This window comes from Chiloscyllium plagiosum, chromosome 9 (assembly GCF_004010195.1).
Source record: "Chiloscyllium plagiosum isolate BGI_BamShark_2017 chromosome 9, ASM401019v2, whole genome shotgun sequence".
NCBI classification, from domain to species: Eukaryota; Metazoa; Chordata; class Chondrichthyes; order Orectolobiformes; family Hemiscylliidae; genus Chiloscyllium; species Chiloscyllium plagiosum.
The window spans coordinates 92,389,481-92,409,227 of record NC_057718.1 but is presented as its reverse complement, the minus strand read 5'-3'; the positions used below and the strand labels follow the sequence as shown (position 1 = coordinate 92,409,227).

The following is a 19,747-nucleotide window of genomic DNA, read 5'->3' as shown; positions in this document are numbered from 1 at the left end:
TGTTGCCACCAAAGATGTGGTCCTCGAAGTCATACCAGTGATGTGATTGCAAACTTGTATAATGGCATCATCAACTTAACACAGATATGCATCTCAAATTCAACTAAGAGTAGGAAAAATAATTTTTACATGCAAAATCAGGTAGAAGTGGTTTTATTTTAAACTAATTCACCAATCATGGAATTAGGCAACAGATATTTAAATTAATATCTAAGTTTGAAAATGTCTACGTAATTTATTATTTAATAATTTTGAGATGTTTTTTGGGGATGTGGCTGAGAAACTGGAGATGTAATGCATATAGATAATAGACTTGATATACATGGCAGACACAAAATGGTGAAGACTGATCGCATGAAAATTGATTAAATTTGCACAAGATTTAAATTCCAATTTGTGACATCGTTCTTGAATATGTTCAGAATACTTTCACAATATGCTTTGAACATTCAAATTTTTTTAACAAATAATAATGGCTGCAATTATAATACTGACAGCTCTGTGAAACAAAAAAATTAATTAAAAGCAAAAACCTAACTACATATACTACAACTTGCTTTTTTGTAACAGTGAAATAAAAATGATTTTTTCTATTTACAGCAACATCGTACTTTTCCTGAATGTGGGTTTCACAATTAGCACAGTGACAGCAAAGAACCTAGAACTTTTTTTTTTTAAATGGCCTAATTTCCCCTTTCTGAATGTGTCACTTCATTCACTGGAGCATTTTTTCATGGACTCTGATTACCCTCCAATATCTTGTCCAAGTGGTCATTGTCCATATATCAGTTTCAGCAATGAATACCAGCAGGTTATCTAATTACACAGCACATCACATCCAAGATTAAGCCTGATCATTTCCTCATTCCACAATGATATACATGCATGTTCAGTAGCAGTAAGCATGTCGCAATCAGCAGCAGGGGAACTGGATGACTTACCTTCTCTAAACACAACTGAGCAAGCTATTTTCACAACCACTATCATGAACAAAAGATACAGCTACACCCTCATTATAGTAAGACTTCGGAGCCAAGGATATTGTATGTTATAATGAGTTGCCAGCTATAGTGAACAAACCATAAGCATAACTTGCCACAAAATGCAGCATTAAAGAAGCATGACCTGAGGTCAGACAGTCCTACAACAGAGTTCGAGAACTTAGAGAATTATAATGAGAATATATATTTTGAAAAGAGGAATAAATTATATTTTCCACTGATTTTTTTTGTTAAACGTGCATATGAGAGAGTTAGGTTGTGTCAGTGAACAAACACTAATGAGTTATTTAACACATAATGACTATTTGCAATAGTCACAGATGTTTAGCTTCTCCAAATTTATTCCAGTAATTTACAAATGGTATTCAACATTGGTATACGGTGAATGGAGATTTGCTTTTTCATAGGAAAATATCTTAGCAACTAATAAACAACAAGGTCACTCTCAGTCTTGCAGTAAAACTCATTTTTTGTTTCAAACACTGATCAAAAATACAAGCATTGATTTTAACTTGTCACAACTGACCAGAAAAAGATGATTACTTCTGTGGTGCAGTATTTATTGTTTTAGTAATGATGTGAGTTCACCTGTACTCAACTTCCTAGCTCATCCAAGGCATTTTAAGTATGACAAATTCACGAAAAAATTAACTTTACTATTCTAATAAAACCACAAATGGTCTCCAAACACAAAAAAACAGGTTCATTGAAAGGTACTCTTAGCTGCAGGGCCAATGCAAGAACATTAGATGTCTGAAGTGAACATTCAGCTGTGCACTCGCACTTCACCTCCACTCTCAATTAACTTCCAAAAATGAATACTGTGCATCAGTAGAGTAGAAGTTCTGTATTTATAATTACATTTCTTTACATGAAAAACAGAGGTTATAATTAAATTGATTCTACATTCTCATGGCTCCAGACTTTTCATAAGATATGTACCAGAAGAAATGTACATTATGAATGTGTAATATGGCTCAAAGGTTCCAGGTTGCAACAGAGGTGAAAGAGTTGTTGAGAACGAGGAGGGAATGAATTCATGAGGTCTTGTCAGGTTTGTTGAGAGAGAGAAAGCATTGTGCTCACTCTTTCTGCTCTTGTATGCTGATCCTGGGTCCTAGGGTGATGCCACTGTCACTAAGGGGATACTCCAGCAAGTGCTGGGGAAGAATACCCTTCTTCTCTCCTTGTTGATCTCCTCCATGAGGATGATTCCAAACACATTAGAAAATCTGGGGGCAACTTAGAACTCATTATTCCTACCAGTTTTGGAACAAAATCTGAAATCAGGGAATGCAGTCTCACTTTAAGAGTTGCATTCATACTTTAATAAAAGCAACTTATATTTACATATTTACAACAGCTTTAATATAATAAAATTTGTAAAGAAACTCCCTGGGAGAATTATAAAACATATGCCACCAAACTGCACAAGGAGTAGTTAGATCTGTTAACCAAAAGCTTTCTCAAAGAGTGAGGTAGGTTTTTAAGGAGTATCTTAAAGAAGTAAAGCAAGTTAGAGAGGTTGAGAGGTGTAGTGAAGGTATCCCAGAGCTTAGAGCCCAGACAACTGAAAGGTTAAACAATTAAGAAAGGGGATGCTGAAGAGGCCAGATTAAGGATTGCAGATATTTTAGAGGGTTGTGGACTTAAAAATTACTGAGGTACAGAGAGATTTATAAATGAAGATGAGAGCTTTTAAACCACGGTGACGTTTGACTCTGAACCAATGCATGTCAGCGAGCACTGATTGGATTTCATTTATTATTGTCACATGAACTGCGATACAGTGAAAAGTATTGTTTTGTGTGCTAACCAGAAAAATCATACCTTAAGTACATCAGGGAATAGAACAGAATGCAAAATATATTGCTACAGAGAATGTGCAGAGAAAGATCAACTCTAATGTATGAAAGTTTTGTTCTGAAAGTCTGATAATAGCAGGGAAGAAGCTGCTCTTAAATCTGTTGGTCCATGTTTTCAAACTTTTGTCACTTCTATCCAACAGAAGAGGGTGGAAGATAGTATAACTGGAGTGGGGGGAGTCTTCGATGATGTTGGCTACTTTCCCGACACAATAGAAAGTGAAGACAGAGTCAATAGAAGGAAGGCTGGTTTTCGTGATGGACTGGGCCGCATTCCCATAAGAAGCTGTGATGAATCTAGATAGGATGCTTTCTGTGGTGCATCTATAAAAATTGGCAAGATTCATTGTGGACACGGCAAATTTCCCTTGCCTTCTGAGGAGGTACATGCATTGGCACGCTTTCTTATCTGTAGCATCAATGTGAATGGACCAGGGTCGACTGTTAGTGATACTTGTCCTAGGAACTTGAAGCTCTTGAACACCTCCACTTCACCTCCATTGTGGGTGATAAGCGAGTACTTGTTGAGCGTTAAGATACAGGTAGCAATGTTTTAGATAAATCTGAAGCTTTCACAAGTTAGAGTAGCAGAGCAGCAAATATGTTGGATTAGTCAAGGCAAGAGGTTACTGAAAACATGAATGAGAACTTCAGCATGAATTAGACCGAGAAAAGGGCAAAATTGGACAATATTATGGACGTGGAAATAGGTAATCTGAATGATAGTCTACATGGTTGGCAGCTTGTCTCAGGGTCAAATGGGTATCAAGGTTACAAACAGATTGGCTTAATTTCAGACAGTTGCTAGGGACAGGGATGGTGTCAGTGGCTGAGGAACAGAGTTTGGTATGGCTTCAGTCTTCCAACTACTTAAATAGGGAAATTTCTGCTGGATGATTTCATAACTCAATGTCAGATAAGCAATCTGATAATTTAGCAACAATGGAGAAATCAACAGAACTGATGAAGAGTTAGTGCTGGAAGTCATCAGTGAACATGTGAAAACTAATACCATGTTTTCAGATGACATTGCAGAGAGAGAGGAAAAACTATCAGACTCTTCTGAAATTAGCAATCATAGTCATATTTTCTTGCTGTGCTCTGAGCTTCACATTTCTGGCCTGAACTTACAATTTGAGCCTTTGGAGAAACAAGAACTGTGTATAATTTGATAGCCTTCAATTGCAGTACAGGATCAGCACTGGAGGCCAAACCACACTCCTATTACAACAGTAACTATTGTATGCAGGGATTTAAAGGTCCAGAAGGCATGTTGACAAACTACAGGAAGAAAGTAAATGTGTAGTAAGCAGTTGAGAGGGTGTACATAGCAAGGGAGGTGGGTGAGTGGACAGGGTGATTGGTGGATGGATGAGGGTGTAGGATGATAGGTCAGTGGATGAGGAGGTAGGATAGCAGGCGGATGGATAGGTAAGCAGGTGAAAAAATAGGGCAGTAGATAGAGAAGTAGGGAGGTGCAAAGGAGGGGTTGGATGAGTTAGTTCAACTTATAGTTACTCAGGAGATACAGTATATTTTAATTCTTCTAAATTTTCCTGGGTAGCTATCCAGCTAAGTAAGTCAGCACCTACTAAAGTCTCTGACTCCAATTCAGAGTTGTAAACTTTACTGGAGGTTCAGCAGCAGCGTATTTGTCCACTGGAAATTTAAAAGTTCCCATGCAATTCTAATTGGTGTACTTTAACTTCTGAGTGACCTCTTAGCGCATCTTTCGAAGGACATTGCTACAAAAAAATCTTTTTGGGCCAATATGTTTTTGGGGAACCATCAGAAATTATGTCAAGAACACAGAAGGTTGCTGATTCCTCAAAGAATCCAGATGACCAGACAGTCAGTCATGACAAAATGAGACATGGGGGCTAAAGTCACCCAAAACACCTCCTGGCAATATCAATGGTTTCTTGGTCACTTTTCTCCTCACCTGCCGCACTCCCATCTTGAACTAAAATTAGCCCTTCAGAAACTTAACATAATTCATTCAGATATTTAAAATATTTCAACAGAAATAATTAGCTTATGTAAAGACCAGAGGATTATATCACAGCATAAAAAGGTTATACAATTCAAATCAAGAAAATACAGGAATAGTCTCAAGAGCCAAAATACATCTTCAGCAATGTGTCTCTTATATGGATTATTCAATTAAATAATTGCAAAATACAATTCTTGGAGAACTCAAGAATGAACAAGTACAATTACAGTGTGATGTCTTGAACATAATCTAAAAAAAACAAAATTTACTGCATAACTATGGAACTCTATTCAGCAAAGTGAATATCTCAATCCATTCCTTGATTATTTTTTCAGATTTCATAGAGGAGACATTGGTAAAATTCAGCCCACTGACTGAATGTGTCAAAAACTGGTTGGGTATTAATTTCAGGAGTTCTGCAGAGCATTTCTCTCTATGACCTCTAGGGAGTTACACAATTTGCCGCATCTTGCCTCATTATTAATGCACTGCATCTTTAAGTCACCTCACTTACATTGTCATGTGCTCACCAACGTGCAACTGCTGGGACCTCACGGGACTCGTGGCGTCATATTAAAAATGCAGTGATGCACCAGGTCAAGTCTCATCAGCCAGAAGCTACTCTTCACAGTTAAGTGTTGGAAGAATTGCCACAGTGCTGGTCGTCAAAGACGTGATGGCACACCACTTTGCTGAGAGACACCTGGAGGCCCTGGATGGGGTGGTGCAGAGTACAGCCATCCTCTTTCATCAGAACCACCAGAAGAAACCAGGCACCAGACCCCGACGGCCTGGTTGTTTAGTTAACACCCGAGTATTTGAGATTTTCATGGTTTGTATGAGTACCTAGCAGTGCAAAAAGCTGGGAAATTACTTTCTGCACTCTATGAGGGTAAGTGCTACCATCTTCTCTCTGCTACCTCTTACTCACTCTAATGTCATTCTTGCACCCACTTCCTACAAAGATTCAAGGTAAACTACTCTCATTACTTTATGCAACATCTTCCTTTACTTCCTCTCACCCACCAGACTACAAACACTGCATGCTCTCTCTACACTGCTAGTCACTCACTCAGGACACCTCAATAATTTTCTTATACATGAACCAGCACTAATAAACGTGCCAGCATATTTATCTCATTCAATCCCTCATTTTGCCTTATTCCAGGAGAAAGAAGTCCACAACAGGACAGACAGCATCAAGACGGAGGCTGACTGCCTGATATCCACCTCTTCCTCCAATATAAAGAGCAAATCTTGCCTTAACGAAGAAAGAGAGAGGCTCCATACCCAGGCAACCAAGTAAGATTTATATCCATTGCTGTGCTGCTTTCCCATTACCACTACAGTGTATAAATTATTAACATACCTATACTTCTAATCCTATTTCACAATTCATTCTCTGTTGTATTCTGCAGCTTCGACAGTCTCCACTCTGAAGATATCTGAGGAGACGCACTGCCTCCACCACCTTTGAGGAGGAAGCTACAGATTCTTCATTTGAGGTTCCAGTAAGTCTGCCTGCTGCACCTCAGATACTGACACCTCTACAGCTATATGTTGGTTAGATTCGAGATGGGAGCACATTCTGGTGAGTACATCACTGCCACATCTCTGCAGCTGGTTGAAGACAAAATGCCCCAGGTCACAGGCACTCAGATGACTATTGGATACCAGGCAAGTGATTGTAGTTTTCCTGTATCTTCTTTTTTAAATTCATTTGTGGGATGTGGGTGTTGCTGGCTGCCTGTATTTATTGCCCATTCTTAGTTGTCCTTTAGAAGATGGTGGTGAGCTGTCTTCCTGTACCACTGCAATCCACCTGCTGTAGGTTGACCCACAATGCTGTTTGGGAGGGAATTCCACAGTTTTGACCAAGCAAAGTGAAGGAATAGTGAAACATTTCCAAGTCAGGATGATGAGTGGCTTGGAGGGGAACTTAAAGGTGGTGATGTTCCTATATACCTGCTGCCTTTGTCCTTCTAGATGTAAGTGGTGAGGGGTTGGAAGATGCTGTGAAGTTCTTTGGTGATTTCTGCAGTGCATCTTGTAAATAGTACTCAAAACTGCTACTGGGCATCAGTGGTAGAGGGAGTGGATGCTTGTGGATGTGGTGCCAATCAAGTGGGCTGCTTTGTCCTGATGTAGCTTCTTGAGTGTTGTTAGGGATGCACTCCTCCAGGTAAGTGGGGAGTATTCCATTACATTCCTGACTTGTGAATTGTAGATGGTGGACATGGGTTGGGGAATCAGGAGGTGTGTTACTTGCCACTCTCCTAGCCTCTAACCTACTCTTATAGCCACTGTGTTTATGCATTTGGTCCAGTTGAGTTTCTGGGCAATGATAATCCCCAGGATGTTGGTAGTGTGGGACTCAGTGATGGTAACACCATTGACTGTCAAGGGGCGGTGGTTAGATGGTCTCTTATTGTTAACGGCCATAGCCTGACATTTGTGCGGCATGATTGTTACTTGCCACACATCAGCCCAAGCTGGATGTTGTCCAGATCTTGTTGCATTTGGACATGGGCTGCTTCAGTGTCCAAGGAGTTGCAGATGGTGCTGAGAACTATGCAAACATTGATGAACTTCCCCACTTCTGACTTTATGATGGAGGGTAGGTTATTGAAGAAGCAGCTGAAAATGTTTAGGCCTCAGAGACTATCCTGAGGAATTCCTCAGAGATTCCTGCCTCTGCACCCGTTCCAATGCCTCCACATCCTTCCTATAGTATGATGGAGGGTAGGTTATTGAAGAAGCAGCTGAAAATGTTTAGGCCTCAGAGACTATCCTGAGGAATTCCTCAGAGATTCCTGGAGCTGAAATGACTGACCTTCAACAACCACAACCATCTTCCTATGTCTCAGCTTTGATTTCAACCAGCAAAGAGTTTGCCTCCTCATACCCATTGATTTCAGTTTTGATTGGGCTCTTTGATGCCACATTCGGTTGAATGCAGCCTTGATCTTTGCCACATCATGAGGCCACTTATGGCTGCAAACCCTGCAGCGCGTCTGCTCTGCATCCACTGGAGGCTGATACTGGTCCTAGCTTGTAGGTACTTTTCTCTTTTTCCATTCATTCTGCAGCTGGCATAGGAATGACCACAGGTTCAGTGCCTTGATTCATTGGGATTAATTCCAGTGAGTCTTGTGGGCAAAATTGGAAGCGAATCAGCTTCTCAGCAATGTGATTATTCAGCATTAATAGCATGCAAGTAACATTTGAATCGTGTCCTAAAAACATTGTGACTTGGCGAACCCAACAAGGGAGGTGCCTCGACACCAATATTGCACATCATGGCCCTGATTCAGACATCTGTTGCTAAAGATACCAATACAGAATCCACAAGTGGCAGTAGTAATGAGGACATCAGCCCCCACCCCATTGCACCCAGGAAAGGAACAATTGCATATAAGGTAATGAAATGGACATTTTATGTTACAGTGCATGAAATGAAAAGTCCCTGTCGCTTATGCAAGCTTTGGAACTTTGGAAAGAGATTCCCACTCTGATAAGTTGGGTGCATCTTTCCAGCCTGTCAGACATTACTTATGCCTCATCGTAATTAATAGGATCAATTTGTAAATGTTCAATGATATGGTCAAGAGTGCTTATGGCCAGGGATTTCAGTCAACATAATAGAGGTCAATATTATGGGGCTGTGTGGGCATCTGTTTAATGCTCTTGTCCTTTAAAGGGCCTCACGTCATATAAAGTGGATGCCCTCCAACACAGAATGTAACATTAACTCTGCACACTCCAGATATGGGGGCAGCTATTTTCATTGCCATTGCACAACTGTGATTTGGATGGGGATGAAAGGCAACTTACTAAAGTCAAGCTTACAGAATGAATTGCAGACTCAGCCTGTCAGTCCAGATGACCTTCCATGTCAGCCCCATTGTTTTTAATTTTCCCACATATTCCCACCCAACTCATTTATTTGCATACCCATCTTTCCACTTTACCCAAGGCCAGGGTGATGGCAGTCATTGATAACACACCTCCACTGCAGTACTCCTTGCCTTGTTTCGTCTGCCTCAGTTAAATGCTTGGTTATCCCCCTTCACAATTATTGTCCCCTCTGCATCCTAGCATGCTGCCTCCAATCCAAACAAATGATTTACCTCAGCATTCTTGCCCTTACACTGGCCCCTAATAAGCCTCCCCATGACTTTCAATGGATAAATCACTAGACTGACCATGATCATGGATCACTTATTATCCCACAGATCTGGAGAGCCCTGACTGACCAGATCGCTAATTGACATCTGTGCAGCTCTCCGACTGAATTACTGCAAAGCTCCAGACTGGATTAACTGTACTTAGAGGATTGATTGTGACCCACTCTCCAGTCTATAGTGATCTTGGATGCACCAAGTGGCCAACTTATCATATCTAAGCCCATTAGATTTTGGTCAATGATGTCCTTGACTTTGTGTCGATAGCCCTTGACTGAGGACTACTCCCCTTAGTCTTTGAGATACGGCCATTTGATTGAAGCAAATGCACTGTGTTTTTCATGTAAACTGCTGGCACATGTTGCATATGCGAGATTGATAGAGCTGCCTTACAACAATGGGCACCCTAAGAGATCATGACCAGTAACCATTAAAATCTGTCTGGCTTTGTGTCGGCACTAAACAGTAAGGCAAGACAGAAAGAATTTGAGTATTCAGGTGGGTGAAAAGCGAATTCAGGTATACATGAACACAGCAAGCAAGAAGCCTTCAGATATATGCTGGTCCAATCCATGGTGTGTGTACTTGGCTGCAGGCAAAGTTTTCTGGCAGCAGCATGACAATGAAGGTATGCTCCAAAACATAACACTGATGTGGAGAGTTGTATTCTAAGTGGGTCAGAGATGGGCCATGATGATACATGGCCAACACCAACCTCTGTAGTCAGAGTGTGGGGAGCCGCTATCGACGAAATATAATTTGAGATGTTAGGGACTGATGTCTAAGATGGAGGCTGGAAGAAGCAAGTAGCAAGTTGGAGTTGCCAGGTACCTGCTTTGACTTTCATGTTGGGAATTGTTGTTATGTAATTTTTAAATCAGGTGTCTGGGGAAATAGCAAACTGCATTTTAATAAGGCAAGATTAGATATTAATTGTATGCAAATACATCTCTCCACTCACTAGTAAGATTCTAGTCTCGTCATTCAAAACTTAGTTACAGAATCAGAAATTTCTTTTTTGTCATTAAGAATCTCGTTTCTCCAATTACCGCATATTTCCCCAACTGTCTTATTATTGCCCATGTCATTCAAAGGTTTGAACATTCCATCCAATGTGACTAATTTAGATAACACCTAATTCCCCAACCTTTAGCTAATATTCAAAGTTAACATATTTAGTGCACATGTACCAATTTTTATTATATAATTGAAAAACATCTGACAAAAAGTAAGCAAAGACCAAGTATATTGGGTATAATGATGCTTTTAGTGGTTCCAGAGCAGCTGCAGGTATTGTACTGCATCTTCTATAATTTCTATTCAGAACTGTTATGCTGAAAACATTTTTTCTGAAAATAAAATGGTTCTCATGATATAATGCCATATCTATGATATATCAAAAAGCATCAATGAAGGTGCATTACATCTGGCATAAGTTGCTTTAACGTGTAAACTCTTGAAACAAAGAACAATCAATAAATTACATTCTCTGGAAAAACTCCCATTGTCAAGTGGAGAAATGGGATTTTCCTTCCTAACAATGTTACCTTTGTGAATTTTTGATCAAGTGAGAAGCAATCAACAGATGAAACGACAATGCCAGATTTATAATAGAGATTTTAAAAACTTCCTTTCGTCAGAAGAATAACAGACTTGAATAGGTTTTAATATTTAGCACTTTTTGAAAAGACAGAACTATTCATGCATGGGTACATGCTAATACAAGTTTCTATATTGATGTATGATGTTCAGACCCCAAGAATTGAAAATTGCATTATTCATTACTTTAGTAATCACAAAGATCAGAGCACTGATGTGAGATTAGTATTTATTGATCAATGAAAGAAAAATTAGTGCCAATTTTAATATTATTGTAGGAAAGAACAGAGGTGAAACACTTCTCTAACCCAGTTTACACCTACACATTTAGGATACAAATTTCATTAGCTATTAAAATACTTACAGAATAAAACATTTCCTGGTAATCAAATGCAAGTTTAATCACACAAATCATCAGAATCACCTTGCTAGATAGTCCCAGCTACATTTTGGCACCGAAATTGCACAATTTAACAGCAATAGAATAAGAATTAGTAATGAATCCAGATCAAATAAAATAGGATTGCTTGACAATATTACATTTAAACTGTGGCTGCACTTTCAACTGAGTGCTTATACAGAGTGAACATAGAAACAGTGACACTGTAGAAGTAGGAACAATGTACATAATGTAGAGGATTTTTAAAGGAGGCTCAAGCAACGTGCTCCCATGTGTCTTATTTATTTTGACACCTTAATTGATCATTTTCCAGCTTTTTGGCTTGGACAGTGCTCAGTTCAGTCACACATATCAGGAGGACCGGCCAATGTATCAGACTAGTATTAGTAGTAATGTATTAATGACCAACGTAATTGTCATGGGCAGCAGCTACTTTCTTGAAGCTAATTTATAATCAGTTTCTCATCAAATGGGTTGTAAGACTTGTTGCAACCGGGGTAAATCAGAGAAGATGAAGATAAGTAGCCCTGTTACCACGTATCCTGAGAAAAGCCAGCAAGTGAACAGAGGAATTGGGCACAGGACAATAACTGGCAACTCAAACAGGACCACTAGCAAGAGCAGACAATTCAGGGACAGATTCTATAATTAGGATCCAGGATTAGCGAGAAAGCCAGTAGACCAGGAGGAAAGGAAAGAGCTCCGAAGTCAGCATTGTCTAAAAAGGACAGGCAGAAATAAGACAGGCATCATTAGGGAGCTCAAAAAGGGGCAGGTTGGCAGTACAGCTGGAAAGCTGCCAACAACTGAAGTGACATAAAAATTAGAAGAAAATATAGAATTGGCATAAAATTATTGGTAGATCAGAAGTTCACAGTTGAACTTACAATCAAATAACAAAAGGTTGCCAATCGTGCCTGTTCCACTATTCAATAAGATTGTGGCTGATCTGAATTTAACCTCAATTCTACATTCTTGGATATCCACAATAATCAGAGTTTTGAATTTTTAAAAAGCTGAAATGTGTTGGGTAAATAAGGAGACAAAAAACAATTCTTTTCCTAGAATCTGTCACGTTGTCAACTGTGACTGGGATATTTCCCCAGTTACAGGCATCAGCTCTGAAGGGAGGTTGTTGGAGTGCAGGGAGGAGATCTCTTTTGTGAGAACTTTGCCCCAGTAAAAAGATGTAAAGTGGGAGCAAAACAAGATAACTCTGAAATCGATTATTAAAATCACAGCTAGTCTTGCAAAAAAGTAATCTGGCTGCCTTCCTCTTCTTCTTTAAGATTCTACATAAAAACACTGACTTGACAAACCCTCCTAAATTACACTAACCAAAGGAAACATTTATCAACTCCACCTCTTTGCATCCTGATTTCTCTTTTTGCCAGACTATAATTTTTAATTATGATTTCAGAGTTATCTTGTTTCATATTTGTGTTGAACCTCAGGAGATGGGAGAAATATTAAAACAAATATTTTGTCAGCTTTACTGCGAAGAAAGAAATGGAGACGAGAACTCAGTGAAATAAATACTGATGTTTTGACAACAGTTCACATTACAAAGAGGAAATGCTGGAGGTCTTAGAAAATATAAAGGGAATAAATCTCCAGGACCTGACCTGGTGCATCCCAGGATTTTGTGGGAAGTTACGGAGGACATTGCAGGCCCCCTTGCAGAAATATTTGTATCATGTATATGTACGGGTGAGGTGCCAAACAAGAGAGGATAATGTTGTGCCTTTCTTGGGTGTTGGGTAAGTTGTTGGAAGTGATTCTGAAAGATAGGATTTATGTGTCTTTGAAGAGGCAAGGAATGCTTAGGGATAGTCAGCGTGGTTGTGTGTGAAGGAAATGTGTCTCACAAATTTGATTGATTTTTTTGAGTAAGTGACGAAGAAGATTGATGAGGGCAGAGCGGTAGACATTTACTTGGACTTTAGTAAAGCTTTTGACAAGGTTCCACATGGTCGACGAATTAGTAAAGATAGGTCACATGGGATTCAGGTGAGTTTGCCAATTGGATTATCGGCAGGATACACAGTGTGATGGTGGAGGGTTGTTGTGATGCCGGTGACCAGCTGTATTTCACAGGCTGAGTCCACTAATATTGATCATTTGTATAAATGATTTAGATGAGAATATAGAAAGCATGGTTAGCAAGTTTGCGGATGACACCAAGACTGGCGGTACAGTGGACAGCAAAGATTACAAAGAGATCTTGATCAGTGGGCTGAACAGTGGCAGGTGGAGTTTAATTTGGATAAATGAGAGGTATTGTGTTTGTTTTGCCAAAATGCAAGACTTATAAAATTAAAAGTAGTGTTGTAGAACAGAGACACCTAGAGATTCAGGTACATAATTCTTTGAAGTTTGCATGACATTTAGATAGGGTTGTTCAGAAGGTGTTTAGCATGCTTGTCTTCATTGCTCAGATGTTTGATTATAGGAGTTGGGGTGTTATGTTGGGGTTGTACGGATGTTGATCAGATCTCTTTTGGAGTACTGGCTCCAGTTCTGGTCTCCCTGATACAGAAAAGATATTCTTAGGTTGGAGAGAGTTCGGAAGAGATTTACCATGATGTTGGCAGGAATGGCAAGTTCAAGTTGTAAGAAGAGACTGAATGGGCTCAGATTTTTTCCACTGGAGCGTAGGAGGTTGAAAGGTAACCTTGTAGAGGTTTATAAAGTAATGAGGGGTATAGATAAAATGAATGGCAAGTGCCTTTTCCCTAGTGTGGAGTATTTCAAGACTGTGGGCATATTTTTGAGGGGAGAGGAGAGAGATTTAAAACAAAAGACATGAGGGAAAATTTATTTTATGCAGAGTGTGACTTGTATGTGGAATGAAGTTCCAGAGGAAGTGGTGGATGCAGATACCTGTATGTCTTATAAATATTATAAGTGTAAGTACATGAATAAAAAAATTATTGAAAGGATGTAGGCCAAGCACAGGCAAATGGGACTAATTTACTTTGGCATTATGGTCTGCATGGACTGGTTGGACCGAAGGGTCTGTTTCTGTGCTGTTTGACTCCATAGTTCTATTTATATTGAACAAATCTTCCACAAGTTGGGTTTACTTTCAATTTTGATCAAAATTACCATCATTTTATTGTAGGTATCACAGTACAAAGATGCCCTGACCATCACTACGGAGACTACACAGGTTAATTTAGTCAACTTAGTCCCTAAAAAAAAATAACTGGATAGCTTTCGTAACACAGTTCTAAAAAGGTCTTTTCACATCTATGTTTAACTCTTTTATTCTTAAAATAAACCCAAGCAAATTCTGATTAATCCCCCTACCCATGCACTGAAGTAGAAAAAAATAACCATCTTCCCAACAACAAATAGCACAGGTTCTGTTTCTTTTCTGATAAGAGTCTTAAATACAAAACAGTTAAATACATAATAGTGTTCACTGGTTGCTATAGAACCAACCCAGTTGATTTGAAGGCAGGTAAAAGACGAAAAGTTAATTTCTTGGCTGAGTGATTCCATCTTTAGCTGTAGGGCACGGTAGAAAGTCTTTCACGAAAACTAGCAGTTGATTCTTCTATCAATCTGCAGCACACACTCTCTTCCAAGGAATGTATTAAATATGAAAATCATAACATGTTATCATCTCTTTCCAGCTTCAACCGAGTCAGCTTTTCCTAATGAATGCTGCAGCCTAAGGGACAAGTGTGCTGCCAGCAATGCAACTTCTCTGAATAATATACAGTTGGTGCCATTTTACTTATAACATTATCAACTAACTAAGGGTTCACGCACACATTCACAAGTGACTACTTTTGGCAATGTGCTTCAAGTTAGTACAAGACATTACAGTCATTTAATTCAAAAGAGCTTTACTGCCTTTATTGATGGAATTATCTACTATGGATTTCAACTGCATCATTTATTTGATTATTCTGTACTAGAAAAAGATCAGAAGCCAGCAGTTATTATAAAGGTTGATGTTATTGTTCATTATTGTTACTGTGAGGCAGTAAACAAACTTGTAATTCCGACTATTGTAAATAATTACACATGGAAACCATCAAATTTTAAATTACTTCACAGCTTACCTTAAATTAGGTTTCTTTAAAATGCATATTTTATTATGAAGCTCTTTTTATTGCAAGTTACTTTATTCAATTTTTAATTTTAAGGCTATTCTCATTGATGTACTCCATTTTTAAAGATAACAAATGTCCAGTTTATGAAAATTAAAGCTAAAAATTATATAAACCTGAAGGCACCACTCTTTTAAAGATGTGCACTTCTCTCACTGGCAACAAATTTTTATTAAAAATCAGTAAATAGAATGATCTAAAATTTGATCTGTAACGCAGACGGTAAGTGCACATTCTATTCTGGCAAATTTTGAAAAGAATCCACTATTCTGGTAATTTGTGGACAAGTACCAGAAAAATTACCAAAGCTATCACATCAGTTTAAACTATTAACCAATGTCCTTCAAGAAAATATTCGTGCAACACTTCATGTGACTAGTCCCAGACTATGCGATCAACTCTCGATGCCTTCTGAAGTAGCCTTGCAAGTCATCAGGTTGCACTCAAGAGTTGCTACGAAGCAGAGGGCCAAGCAGTAACTTTCCATTTGAAGAGTAATAAATGAAGCAATGTCAAAGCCATCCACATTTCAAGGACAAACATTTACAATAACTAAACATGAAACAATCTTTAGGCCACAGATATTTATGAAAACTTGTAAAAATAATTAAAGCATGAGGCAAATCAACATGAAGAAATTCCCAGAAAATACAGCCAACACATGCCATATGGCATAAATAATCTAAGGTACTACTTATGCTCCTCACAAGTTTTCCCTGATCTTACTACTTTCAACTCTACCAGCATAACCTCCTTTTCCTTTATCTCTAAAGTACAGATTCCTCTGAAATGCATCTGTGTTATTTTCCTAAACTACTCCAAGCGATAGCAAATTCCATATTACAGCCAAAGAAATTTCTCTTGAATCCCCCATTAGATTTATTAGTTACTGCTATTTGGTGCTCTTAGTCTGGCCTCCCCGACAAATCAAAGCAGTTTATAAGTTTACCCAGTCGTGCATTTGAAGAATTTTCAAGATTTCTATCAGGTCATTACTCAACCTTCTTCTGTCTACAGAAAAAGCCTTGCCTTTTCAATCTTCCCTGATGGGTTAGCTTGATATTATCCAGGACAAAGGAGCCCACTTGACTGGCACCACATTCACAAACAGTCACTCCCTCTACCACTGACGCTCAGTCAGAGCAGTGCATGCATCATTTTCAAGAAGCACTGCAGACAGCACCTTCCAAACCTATGCCTACTTTCATCTTGCAAGAGCAGCAGATACATGGGAACACCACCACCTGCAAGATTCCCTCCGAGTCACTCCTGAATCAAAATGTATCACTGTCCGTTAATGTCGCTGGGTCAAAATCCTAGAACTCCCTTCTGAAGAGCATTGTAGGTCTACCCAAAGCACATGGACTACAGAGATTCAAAAACGCAGCTCATCACCACCTGATCAAGTGAAAAAGCATGGCGCTGGAAAAGCACAGCGGGTCAGGCAGCATCCGAAGAGCAGGACAGTCGACGTTTCATGCATAAGCCCTCCATCAGGAATGTGGGTGGGGCCCAAGGGGGCTGAGAGATAAATGGGAGGGGATAGGGCTGGTGAGGATGGGAAGGTAGCTTGGAAGGTGATAGGTCGATGGAGGTGGGGGTGATGATGAGAGGTTGGAGCGGAGGGTGGAGCGGATGGGTGCGAAGGAAGATGGACAAGTAGGACAGTTCTAGAGGACGATGCTGAGTTGGAGGGTTGGATCTGGGATAAGGTGGGGGGAGGAGAGATAAGGAAATTGCTGAAATTGACATTGGTGCCGCATGGTTGGAGGGTCCCAAGGCGGAAGATGAGGCGTTCCTCCTCCAATATCGGGTGACTTGGATATGGCGGTGGAGAAGGTCCAGGACTTGCATGTCCTTGACAGACTGGGTTGGGGAATTGAAGTGGTCGGCCACATGGTAGTGGGTTGTTGGGTGCATGTGTCCTGGAGTTGTTCCCTGAACCATTCTGCAATTTGGCATGTTGTCTCTCCAGGGTAGAGGAGACCACATGGAAGCAACGGACACAGTAGATGAGGTGTTTGGATATGCAGAAAAATCTCTGCCGGATGTGGAAGGATCCTTTGGAGCCTTGGATGGAGGTGAGGGAGGTGATGTGGGTGTAAGTCTTGCACCTCTTGTGGTGGCAAGGGAAGGTATCAGGTGTGGAGGGTGGTTTGGTGGGGGGCGTGGACCTAATGAGGGAGTCGCAGAGGAAATGGTCTCTGCAGAATGCTAATAGGGGCGGGGAGGGAAATACATCTCTGGTGGTGGGATCTGACTGTAGGTGGCAGAAGATGATGTGTTTTATCTGGAGATTGATGGGTAGAAGGCGAGGACCAGGGGGTTCTATCCTTGTTGCAGTCGGAGGGGTGGGGTTCAAGGGTGGAGGTGTGGGAAGTGGAGGAGACGTGCTGGAGGGCATTATTGACCACATGTGAAGGGAAATTGCGGTCATTGAAGCAGGAGGCCATCTAAGATGTTCTGGAGTGGAACTACTCCTCCTGAGGGCAAATGCGATAGAGGCAGAGAAATTGGGAGTTAAAGATAGCATTTTTACAGGAGGGTGGGTGGGATGAGGTGTAATCCAGGTAGCCATGGGAGTCCATCGATTTGAAGTAGATGTCTGTGTTGAGTCAGTCACCGGGAATGGAGATGGAGAGGTCCAAGAAAGGGAGGGAGGTGTCCGAGATGGTCCAAGTGAACTTGAGGTCGGGCTGGGAGATATTTGTGAAGGAGGAGGAGGAAGAACGTCGCACCTTCCACCTTGGCACCTCCAACCACATGGCATTAATGTCAATTTCACCAGTTTCCTCATCTCCCCTCCCCCCACCTTATCCCATATCCAACTTCCAACTCAGCACCACCCTCTTGAACTATCCTACTTGTTCAACTTCCTCTCCACCTATCCACTCAACCCTATCACACCCACCTTCACCTATCTATCACCTTCCAAGCTACCTTCCCCCCCAACCTCACTCCCCTCTCATTTATCTCTCAGCCCCCTTGACCCCCCACCAACATTTACCCCCACATTCCTGATGAACAGCTTATGCCCAAAACGTTCACTCTCCTGCTCATTGGATGATGCCTGACCTGCTGTGCTTTTCCAGTGCCACACTTTTTGACTCTGATCTCCAGCATCTGCAGTTTTCACTTTTTCCACCACCTGATCAAGGGCAAGTAGGTGTGAGTAACAATTGTTAGCCCGGCCAACAACACCCACATCTCATGAACGAATGAAACAAAAATGCTTATTTATATCCTTTCAAGTGCCTCCAAGTCCCCATTATAACATGGGATTCTGAATTCAGCAAAATAGCATATCAATTTTCAGTTATAGAAAAGATTATATCTTAGATAAGAAAATTGTAATTGTAAAGATCTCCTTTCAGTTCAAAATTTGCTTGTGTAATTTAATCTAGTCAAAAGGTCACATTTAGTGTCATCAGCTAATATGCCCATAAACTAACGTGAATCATGTAAAATGAAAATGCATCCAAACAACAAGAGATCTTACCATGCGAAACCAATAGCAGAATACTTCCTTCAAGAAAAAATGATTTTTAATTAAAACAATTAAAGAAACTTAAAGAGGCCACTTCACTAACAAAATATTGTCCCTACTTTCTTGGTCAAATACCTCCCACGCCCGAACTAATTTAAAATAAGATTCTCATCTTTTGGATTAAAATTTATTTTTCACAATCGACTCTAAGTTGCGTCAAACTAAGCGTACAGTTTACAATGTTTATAAAGCTATGGCATAATTTATTTTCACCTATTGTAACAGATTCATTCCACCCTCAATCTTCGATGCCGTAATGAGGTCCATGTAACAGAAAAAATCCCACAAAAATATAAGCAAAGTGAAACACAGTCTCAGGTGGCATTACTTGTAGGGTTCTTACAGACATAATATTATACCAGACTGTTATAATTCTGATAGATTAGATTTAGTTGTTAACAGAGCTTGAATTGTTAACTTATTGCAATTAGCTCATTTCCATCATAGAGTCATAGAGATGTACAGCATGGAAATAGACCCTTCGGTCCAACCTGTCCATGCCGACCAGATATCCCAACCCAATCTAGTCTCACCTGCCAGAATCCAGCCCATATCCCTCCAAACCCTTCCTATTCATATACCCATCAAAATGCTTCTCAAATGTTGCAATTGTACCAACCTCCACCACATCCTCTGGCAGCTCATTCCATACATGTAACACCCTCTGTGTGAAAAGGTTGCCCCTTAGGTCTCTTTTATATCTTTCCCCTCTCACCCTAAACCTATGCCCTCTAGTTCTGAATTTCCCCACCCAGGGAAAAGACATTGTCTATTTATCCTATCCATGCCCCTCATAATTTTGTAAACCTCTATAAAGTCACCCCTCAGCCTCCGACGCTCCAGAAAAAACAGCCCCAGCCTGTTCAGCCTCTCCCTATAGCTCAAATGCTCCAACCCTGGCAACATCCTTGTAAATCTTTTCTGAACCCTTTCAAGTTTCACAACATCCTTATGATAGGAAGGAGACCAGAATTGCACGCAATATTCCAACAGTGACCTAACCAATGTCCTGTACAGCCGCAACATGACCTCGC

At 40.2% G+C, this 19,747-nt stretch overlaps 1 protein-coding gene across 3 annotated transcripts in view; it reads right to left on the bottom strand.

Moving 5' to 3' along the window:
- The window catches only part of kiz (kizuna centrosomal protein), a 185,247-nt gene that overhangs the window by 120,963 nt on the left and 44,537 nt on the right, over positions 1 to 19,747 (bottom strand). The window lies entirely within an intron of this gene.